The sequence below is a fragment of the Lagopus leucura genome, unplaced genomic scaffold, assembly GCF_019238085.1.
Source record: "Lagopus leucura isolate 7727_CA_CO unplaced genomic scaffold, USGS_WTPT01 Super-Scaffold_741, whole genome shotgun sequence".
In the NCBI taxonomy this organism is placed as follows: Eukaryota; Metazoa; Chordata; class Aves; order Galliformes; family Phasianidae; genus Lagopus; species Lagopus leucura.
The window spans coordinates 8,915,005-8,925,417 of NW_024962256.1; the positions used below are offsets into that span (position 1 = coordinate 8,915,005).

The 10,413-nt window shown below is 44.7% G+C and overlaps 1 long non-coding RNA gene across 2 annotated transcripts; it reads right to left on the minus strand.

Annotated features, from left to right (window-relative positions):
* Positions 1-360: 360 nt before the first annotated feature.
* LOC122175882 lies at positions 361-9,318 on the minus strand. Of its 2 annotated transcripts, XR_006177544.1 has the most exons (5): positions 9,291-9,318; positions 6,671-6,893; positions 3,053-3,124; positions 2,229-2,279; positions 361-840 (listed from the first exon to the last, which is right to left on the minus strand). It is a non-coding gene; the product is annotated as an uncharacterized LOC122175882 (long non-coding RNA). The 2 variants fall into 2 exon arrangements; XR_006177543.1 differs by lacking the exon at positions 2,229-2,279.
* Positions 9,319-10,413: the final 1,095 nt, after the last annotated feature.

Genomic DNA, 10,413 nt, shown 5'->3' on the forward strand with positions numbered 1-10,413 from the left:
GACCACTAAAGGTCATCTGATCCAACTGCAATAAGCAGGGACATCAACAACTCCCTGTGCATCCTGAGGGATCAGTGGTGCCATCAGAGCAGCTTGGATGATATTGCCATGTCCTACTCGTGTGCATCTGGCAACCCACCCTAAATTTATCCTGATATTCTCTCTCATGTGCTGTTTTCACTCTACCTGGAAGAGAACTACTCTAGGTCATGAGCTCCTATGTTGCAGTCATAACATATAGGCTCAAAAAAAAAACCTGGCATCTGGTGTGGGAAATTCAAGACATGAGCCATAGTGACACAGCTTGCTAAAAGCTGCAAGGAGATCACTTCAGTTCACTGCTGTTTTCATACCACTGTGACAGGAGAGGCTAATTAAGGACACTTTGATGATCCAGTCATTGTTCTGTGAACTCTGAGACAATGTAGGCTGAAAGCGAGGGCCAAGAGCAAATTCTTTCCGAGGAAGCTGAGCAGGCTGAGAATGTGTTAGAAGTGCAGGGCCTTTCTAAACTGGAGGCTGACATAACTGCCCCTTGCATAGGCCCTGTCCTTTCCAGGATTCAGAAATCACTGCAGCCACCTTTTGGCAGCTTGCAGTCCTCCTCCTCCCTGTGCCTCAGCTGCTCAAGCAGCAGAAAATGGAAGACTTTGATTTTCTGCTCGAACGCCACAGAGATTATCAGCTCACATAGAGAGTAATCCCCTTCTAAATGTGTCTGGTTTTGGCATAGGTCCTCCAGTGGACATTTAGGGCAGATCCCTTTGGAGTTGGTGGCAACCAGGCACTTGGATGCCTTTGTGGTATCCAGGTCCTTTGAGAGCAATCAAGAAGTCACTTCTAAAAGAGAATCACAGAATCATATGGGTTAGAATGGCCCTCCAGGGATCATCAAGTCCAACCCAGAAAAGGACACTCAAACAATAAAAATCTGGCTGACTTCTTTATTCAGCCACCAAAGCCAGCTGCCATTTGGCTGAAGCCTTCCCTTTGCCATGAGATCCTCCCAAATGAGCCTTGGAAGGTCCATCTGTAAGAAGCAAACCAGACTACGTGCCATTACAGAAATGCCATCTCGCATGGGACAAAGTAAGTGCTGGGAGTGCATGCAGACATCAGGGCTTTTGCTAAATTCAGTTCACCAGAAGTTCCTGAACTAGACTGCAGGATTACTTCCTTGCAGATTTCATTCATATCAGCATTTTCAGCCTCTAGTTAGCAATTTCCATTTTACATAGAAGCCATCTCTTTTGCTTAGGCCCAGCAATAAAGTCACAGTTTGCATAATGTTTTTTCAAGCAATATTTAGGCACTGAAAGCAGAAAGCAGTGCTTTTACCCAGCTGAGAGATTTTTACTATTCTTAATCACATTTCAGAACATTGATTTTAAGAAAACAAATAAAATCAGTGAAATTGATAATATGTAAGATTCAGCATAAAACAAGTCCTATATTAAATCTAGATTCAGGTTGATGAGGTAGAATGGTTTTGGTTTTGGAAGTGAACTTAAAGATACCTGGTTCCAACCCTCTTCTGTGCACAGGCTAAGTTATATGCCTATTATTAAAAGGTTGATGAATTAGAACTTTTTTTTTTTCATAGAATCACAGAATGGCCTGAGTTGAAAAGGACCACGAGGATCATCCAGTTTCAACCCCTCTGACACAGGCAGGGTTGCCAACTACCAGACCAGGCTGCCCAGAGCCACATCCAGCCTTTGAGATGAAATCAGACTTTGACTCACTGGGATGCTGCATAACCTCCTGCCTTTCTTCCAGTTGCTGAGAGGCAACTTAGAGAGATGCAACTGCACCTTTAACCTCTGGCATTGCAGCTGGATCCCAATTATCTGTCATACAGTGCAGGATTAGATGAGATGGAGGGTGGTTTTCTGTCCCAGAAAGAAAAGAAGATAGGCAAAAAGAGAAGCCTCCAAGTACTCCCATTACTCATTCAAATGTTGAAATAAGTGCACGGGAAACCACAAATCATTCTAAGGTTTAGTGGGCACGGTGGGGCTTGGTTGGTGGTTGGACTTGAAGATCTTAGAGGTCTTCTCCAACCTTCATGAATATATGAAAATATGCGAGCTGGGCATTGCAATGCACTTGAGACACTCAACTATACCCAGAATGCTTAGGGCCTCATTCCCTGTCAAAAATCTAGTCAAAATTTCTCTCAGAAGGATGATAATGAGGGAATTCAGATGTGAAACACTGTGCCCTACCTGTGGAGAGCAATGATGACCAAAAAGAGAATTCCTGTACAGTGTCGTATCCTGAAAACATAAGGCATTGCTGCTTAACCTCATTGTTTTATTAGTAAATATGAATGTCAATGAAATGTTAACGTGACATTTTACGGGAATGACTACAATAATTTAATTATGTAAAGATGCTCACTAATTAGATTCTCTAATTGCAGTGTTATTTGCTTCCTGAGTCCAAAATTACTACTGCCCTTTTGCAATAGTTTCAACTCCAGTGTATCTGCATAGAGCCACTGGGCCCTCAGTGTTCCCCATATGCATTTAATAAGGTGCATTACTTTCACTGACATTAGTGTTTAGCCTGGTTACCATGTTTGCCATCATCATAGATTCTTGGGTTTGCTCAACAAGTCCCTCCTCCACAAGTAGCTTGAACTAAGGCTCTGCTTGAACTAAGGCTCTACCTTGCTTTTGAAGAAATCTCATAAAGAGGAAATAATCTGACAAAGGCACAGGCAAGACAGTGCTTTGGTTATGTTTTATGGCTTAGATTTGGTTATAGTTCATGATTTTGTCCAACTCAATGTGAAATCTCCCTCAAAAAAAACAAACAAACAAAAACAAACCAGTCAGTATCATCTGTGCAAACATACATCCAAAATATGCAATGCCTTTGCTTCTCATTAGCCCTGCTTTGCCACCTGTTGCACTAAGTCTTATTTAAGTGTGTCCTTGCAGATGGTCATGATAGTCTCTATCACCATCACCCCAATGGAAGTTCCTGAATGTGCTATCTTTCTTTTAATAGCTTTCTCTGGTTCTTTTGAGCTCAGGCTTCTTACCTGTAAGTCAGATGGTAAAATCTCTTGCAAATTTCTCCTAGTCTTCTCTTCCAACAGGGAAAGTCTTCATGGCTGATCCAGAAAAATGAAAATTCTGCTCAATTTTTAAAGCCATCCTTGGAACACCTGGAGCTTGATAAATGGTTGTATATTTTTACTCTGGCTGCAGCTGCAAATTCAGTATCTGAGGACGTGTTTCTACCCATTAAACACTAGTCTGACCTACATCTCACACCTGAAGTTCACCATCACAAGTTCCCACTGCAGTCACAGAATGGCCAGGGTTGGAAGGAACATCAAAGATCATGAAACCTCCAACCCCCCTGCCTCATGCAGGGCCACCAACCTCCACATTTAACACCAGCCCAGGCTGCCCAGGGCCCCATCCAACCTGGCCTTGAACACCTCCAGGGATGGACGGGGCATCACAGCCTCTCTGGGCACCTGTTCCAGCACCTCACCACTCTCACAGTAAAGAACTTCCCCTGACATCCAACCTCAATCTGCCCTTCCTATGTCAGTCAGTGACCCATGTGACTATGAGGCTGTTTGCCTTTTCCCATAAATGCCAAATGCTGTTTACAGCAGCCAAGCATTGGGGTAGGAGCACCATCCCAAGAACAAAACTTATGCTGCATTCACTTTAGCAAATAGATACATGGGAGAGCCCCCTCCATAGCTCAGAAGACATCTCACAGTCCAGCAGGCCACCATCTCTGCTCCACAACCTTGTTCTCATTTGTTTTTCCATTTTGTTCATGTCCTTTCAAGTGGAAATGACTAATTTGTTCCAAAGGATGCTGGTGGAAAGCAACTTATTTACGTCCCTGCACAGCTGGCCAGAACCTGGGCAGGAAACACAGGTGATTTATCTGCAGATGTCTGCAAGCTCCAAAGATGGGCTTCCTGCACAGCACTGTAGCACACGCTGCTGAGCCAGGGGAAATAGTTTCTCCTTATTTTATTTCCTCTTCTTCTCCACTCTTTCATTTTTGTGAATGATTCCAAATGCCTCTCAAAGTGGAGTCGTATTTCTGTTAAATCCATATTCCTCTGGTGCCTGAAGAAGTGCTCTGCCCCTTTTATTGCCAGGCTTACTCTGCATGTCTGTTTTTTCCTACAACATCTATTCTGCTTAACAGGCTGCACACTCAAACGCTCCCAACCTCTGAGCTAAATGCAGAGGTTACGTTGCACAGCAACGTAATCTCAGTACTGATGACTTTGGTACACCCCATAAATCTTAAAAGTATTCCTAAAAGCATTAACTGATTATATATTGCATGCATCTATTGTTACCAGAGCCTCATAGGGATGAAATTAAAGGTTTTTTTCTTGTGTGAGAAACAGGCAGAGCTAATAAACCTCTTCTTATTCATTTCTCCTTCCATGTTTTCCTCCCCAGCAGCACATCACACTACTTGAAATGAGCTTATATCCATCCTTCTGGCATAACCTTGAATTGCTAAGACAAGTCCTGTAGTGCACACCTCCAGAGGCCGACCAATTCACAGCAGAGTTTAACACTTCCAAACACTACATATTATCACTGATGTAAGGGGAAAAAAGAAGCAAAGTGACTTAAACCATCGCTTTCTGGTCCTGAGGGACCACAGATGCTGTTTTTCTCCCTTGATGTACCCCATGAAGCCCTTCACAACTCCTGTGCTGCCCTGTGCCCACCTGTGCACATAGCAGATGAAGCCAGCAGTGGCACTCATCACAGTGCTTGAGTGCTTGCCTTCATGCACACAGCCTTATCACTGCAGCTCCAGGTGTTTGTCCTTTAGACTCTTCCTTGTAGGGGCACAGGTTGGTTTTCCCATCCTCCATCTCAGCCAATCCATTTGTAACTCTGAGGACACAACCACCTTCTCTCTCACACTTCTGAAGACTTTGCAACAGCCTGGCTGTGACTCCACATTGGGATGCATCCCATCACACACTCTCCACCCCTTATTTTCAGATCTATGCCCATCCTACTTCCCCCTCTGTGCCCACATCATTCACACCGGGCATTTTGCTGCAGGTGGGTGGGTGGGCAGGAGGACACAGGTCTGATTTGCACTGATGTTTGTAGAGGTCATCAGAGCCTCCTCTAGCAACAGAATCCAAAAGCAGCCTGCATACACGTCAAGTGGCTGCTGCTTTCAAGTGGGTGAGGAGCAAACCAAATTTTTAATAGGTCTGTCACAGCAAACGTTGAGTTTTAATTGCACTGGATAAGTCTGCCAGGTTGTCTTGGCAGTAGCTTATCCACAAGGAGGGTACCTAAGTGACTGTGTCATGTTGTGTTGGCTGAAGTGCTTTGAAGTGGTCACAGAAGTCCCCTGTGGCAATTTACAGAACGTTGTGTTATTCTTAGGGGAGAAAATAAGGAATTTTTGAGGAAAATCATCAAACAGTGCTTTGGATCTCAGGACGGGTGAGCTGACATCAGGGCCCACAGAGAAGCATGTTTGAATAGTGCCAACAACACTGTTAAGCCAGGTACAAACATTATAGAATAGATGAGGGATGTTATTTTGCTAAATGCAGGTCTATGGATCCCCAAAGGGGGAAAAAAGGAAGAGGGAGGCCAGCAGCAGGCAGTGTACCTAATGTTAATGCTTCAGTACATGTTGTTGCTTGCCTCTGCCAAAAGCAATCTTTCACAGTAGGAAAACACAGCAAAAGACAGGAAATATCCAGCACAAACAGAGGCCAAACATCTCCAATTTACATCCCCAGCTGGTTTCCGACCATTTCTATGGACATAAATCAAGCAAGTGGAAAAGCACTGATAATGGACCTGTGTCTCTCCTTTTTTTCTTACTGGTGCCTTCGCAGTCCTGGGTCTGCAGCAAAGGCCGCAGAGCTGCAAGGACCAAGCCAGGTCCCTGTCTTCCCTTCCTCCATCCTCTGATTGGAGCCCTGAACACCACCTCGCTTCCATTGTGATCACCAACACCCAAGCTAATTATAGTCTTATCTGAAAAAACAAGGGATTTGTGCCTGACCTTCTCTGGGCAGCAAAGGTACACAAGTAAATCTCTGCAGATCACTCCAAGTTCATTTGAACAGGTGCAGCCCAACCTGATGCTCAAACTCTGCTGAGCCCTCAATGACAGACACTTCCTGCCCGATGCCCCCAGCTCTGGTGATGCCTCTCTCAGGATGTCACACGGACACTCAGCACATCACCCTGGACAGGAACAAACAGGAGCAAACACTTGAATGCAATTTCCCCCCCTACACAAAACCACAGAATATCCCAATTTGGCAGGGTGCCATGAGGACCATCAAATCCGATTCCCAGCTCCACACAGGGCTACCCAAACCTTATGTGTGGGAATGGTGCCTCAACAGTTCCTGAGCTCTAGCAGCCTGGGCTGTGCCCCTGCCTTGGGAAGCTATTCCATGCCCATCACCCTCTGGTGCAGAACCCTTTTCTGCTCTTCAACTTGACCTCCCCCATCACAGCTTCTTCACCTCTCTGCTTCGGTGCACTCCAAAAACAAGCAGAAGGAGTTTCTTTAACCAGAAGATCAACATGTGCAATTGCTTTCTGCAGTGCTACTTCCCACATGTGAATTTTTCCCATTGTCCTTGGGAATACTTATTCCCAAGAATACTTACTTGCATAATTGTCTCCTCTTATGTGAGGAAGGTTCTGGATTAAAGCTGCCAGTTCATCCAGTGGCATGCCTAGGACACAGCTGAGTGCTTCCCCATATGCACACCATGTATCTCCCTGATGAATGGCGTTTGCTCTAAGAGCAACTGGTTTGGTTGCTTTGGTACTGTTCCATACTGTTCTTCTTTGGATAAAGCCTGTGCCTTCCACCCTAAAGCACTTTTGCTGTAAAAAAATAAAAAATAAAAAAATTAGAGTGAGGTATCAGAGGATATGCATTAATTTGGTTGGCTCTAATTATCCAGTGTTGAAATAGCCTGGTCTGCACTGAAAGATTACTTAAATGCAAACTCGCTCACAACCCTGTGCAACACGTCTCAGACAGGGCAGACAATAAAACTACTTGCAAAAATCCCTACAATAGTTCATTGAAATAATTAAGGACTAGTAGGATCAGACACAGTGATTTTTTAAGTGTTTTTAATAAATTTAGTGTAAAACCAGACTCCAGGCGGCTATAAATCAACATATGGTTACAGAGTCAGCTCTGACAGATGAGAATAGCCCTTATGTCCATTTGAGAAATTGTTGTAGACAATGCTGGAAAGAGAGAAAAGGAAGAAAAGTGCTTCAATCACATTGAAGCCCTGCTACCTGCCCCACAGTTCAAGGGCTGGCACTGAAGGAAAGCTGTCCTGCTGCTGAGCACTGCAGAGGCCACCAGGGAAAGCCAATTCCCCCTCAATCCTGATTGGAATGGGCACCAGCAGCCAGAAAGTAGCTGGATTTGTGACACCAGCAACATGGGAGTCCGACACAGCACTGCCAAGACAAAATCTGCAGTCGGTAAGGAAAAATATCCCCAGCTGAGTGCTTCTATGGGCACCAACAGATGTGGTGTTCTGCAGTTGATGCACTGATGGCTCTGGGCAGCCTGCTCTGGTAGTTGGTGACCCTGCACATAGCAGGGGGTTGAAACTAGATGGTCATTGTGGTCCTTTTCAACTCAGGCTATTCTCACCATCCCTGCTGCAAGGTGCAGAGCTACGAAGCACCCAAGGAACTCTGATACTTGGAAGGTATGAGGTCAGAGGGAAAGAGAAATGCCCAATTATTCTCAAATTTGGCCCAAACCCTCTGAGGAGGAGAGCACAAAACCCAGTCTTCCCTGGGAGAAAAGGAATGCTGAGGGCACACAGTGTCCAGACAGCCTCAGAGGGGAAGGAGATTCAAAGCATCTTCTCCAGCCTTGTGTTGTGCAAACAACAGGTTGTGTTGCTAAACACTCAGCTCCCACCTCCAGCTTAAAGCCTGACATCTGTATAATTGGTATTTCTACTGATGGCAACAAAAACACTGATTCACACAGAACTCATGCAGAATACACTGAATAAAGCACCCGAAGCCAGGCTAAGAAGATCAGATTAGCTACAGAGCATGCAGGGTGCAGGCTGTGGTGGTGTTTCCCCTAGATCACATCATCCAGAAGTGCAAATGCTTTCATTGGTGTAGGGGTGAGGGTTGAGGCCAATGTTCAGCAGATTGTGGATGAGCTGTGCCTACTTCTCCACTCTAAGGCTGCACAAGCACAGTTTTGGCCATAATCCGGAGCACGTGTGAATGGAGGGCCTGAGTTACTTAAAAACCTCTGTATTTGTTGCTAGAGCTCTAAGTCATCTATGTTCTGCAAAGCAGCACAGTTTTACAAACCCACCCAACTGTTCCACACTGCAATCTTTTTTTCATTCTCAGTCTACAGCGAGACAGAAACCAAATATTTTTTCTTCATACTATACAGCTAGGAATTACCACACCTTGGAAATTAAGCTTTGTGTTACAATGTCAATGTTACTTCAAGTATACAGGAGGAGATTATACAGTCTCAAAAGATCATCTAGAGAAAGAATTGTTTTTAAAACACATAAAAGCCAACAGATAGCACTATTCATCATCCTTACACCAGCAAAGCCATCAGCTTCATCTTCGTGCAGAGACCAGCCCCATCATCAGTCACGTAATTTAGAGTGAGAAATAGATAAAGATTCTGCTCTGTGACAATTACAGTTATAAAGACCAATAGAGAAATCATTTGACGAGCTGCCAGCTCAGGGATTACAGATTTGATGTGTGGTTTCAGCCACCTCAGGGCATTAGCAGTGATATTCCCCCCCCAACACTGTAGATTGAAAAGTATTGATGAGAGAGTCAAGATCAGAGAACAGCAGCTCTAAGCATTCCTCTGCCCCTGCCTATTTACTACTACATTAATCTTTCCTTGACCTACTAAATCCCATTTTCTTGGGCTTTTTTTTTTCTGGGAAGATGTAGGAAAGGAGCTGAACGTATCTCTGATCAGCCAGCACCCTAAAATGCTCCAGAGCCAAGTCCAACAGTGTAGCACAAGAAATACATCCCTTGGAAACGTAGAAAACAAGCTTTCCACCAGCACATAGCAGTCCGTGACTTGCTTTTCCCTGGTAGTACTTTCATCAAGAGACTTTGTTAAAGCTGTATAACATGATGGAAAGCAATGACAGCATAGCAGCAAAGCCCTAGGCTGCAACAAGACTTGCTCAAATGCAACAACCATGGGCACAGAAACAAAGGAAAGAAACCGCCTACCTTCAGAATGCCTCAAGTACGCAGGGATCTCCAGCAAAATACTCACACCTCCACTCTCAACCTTAAATGAGGTCTGGGAAGGGGTGGATCCTGGCTCCAGCCCTTCTGATCACTCAGCTGCATTGCATGCACCTGAGCTGCCCTGGGTTGGCCCTGCCTTCCACCAGGTGCTCCATCACTGCTTCAGGCTGTGACAGCATTTCCACTTTGCCAAGCTACCATATTTTATTATCATTCTAAAGACAGAAAAAAAAGGTCCTGCATGGACTGAGCTCATTTAAGTAGGTGGGTATGTGATCATTGATTTTGTTAAGGTCAGGAATGCACCTGATCATATCTACCCTGTACCACATTAACCCATGTAAAAACCTGAGCGAGAAACTCAAAAATTGGCACAGACTTATATGAGATTGGGCTTGGAAGTCTGGCACTGCATGCCCAGAGCTGCTGTCTGCTCTCTACAGCTCTCATAATATGCGCATGTCTGCCTCAAAGGCCTTGAGATGGTCAGCAAAGGGTACCAAAAATGCATGAGGGCTGCTCCGAAAGTAATGCCTCCTATGTTACCATGTCGGCCCAAGACATCAAACTTTGATGTTTGGTGGTGTTGGCAGTTGAGCTTGAGAATTCCATCAATATTCCCCTGGAATATTTTCTTGGAGCCATTTAAAGAAAACATGGGTGAAAAATCCATTCGGATAGCAAGCTCTGTGGTGCCCAGGGCACTCAGGCTTATATGTCTCTGTATTTGTCACAAAGCACATTTGTCTGATCAGTTTGTGGGGGGTCGATAAGTCATTACCTTTCAGTAGTAAGCAGAGGGAGGTGTCAGCCTTTGTGGTAACGTGCTGACATGACTTCAGTCTAAGAAAATTCCTGGGAGTCTTTTGGGCTCAAGGTGGTGGTAAGGCAGAGGCTCTGCAGCAGTTTCATTCATACAAATCACTGTTGCTTTTGGAAGGTGTGATCTAAACAAAGTGATGTTGGAAGGGAAATGGTTATGCAGAGTTTCAGAACAATAAAGCAAAGCACTTTGAAGGCATTCTAAGCAATGTGCTGTGCTGCGCTTTGCATCTCAGCTGAGAGCTTCAAGCACCTTGAGAAGTGTTTTCAAGCTTATACA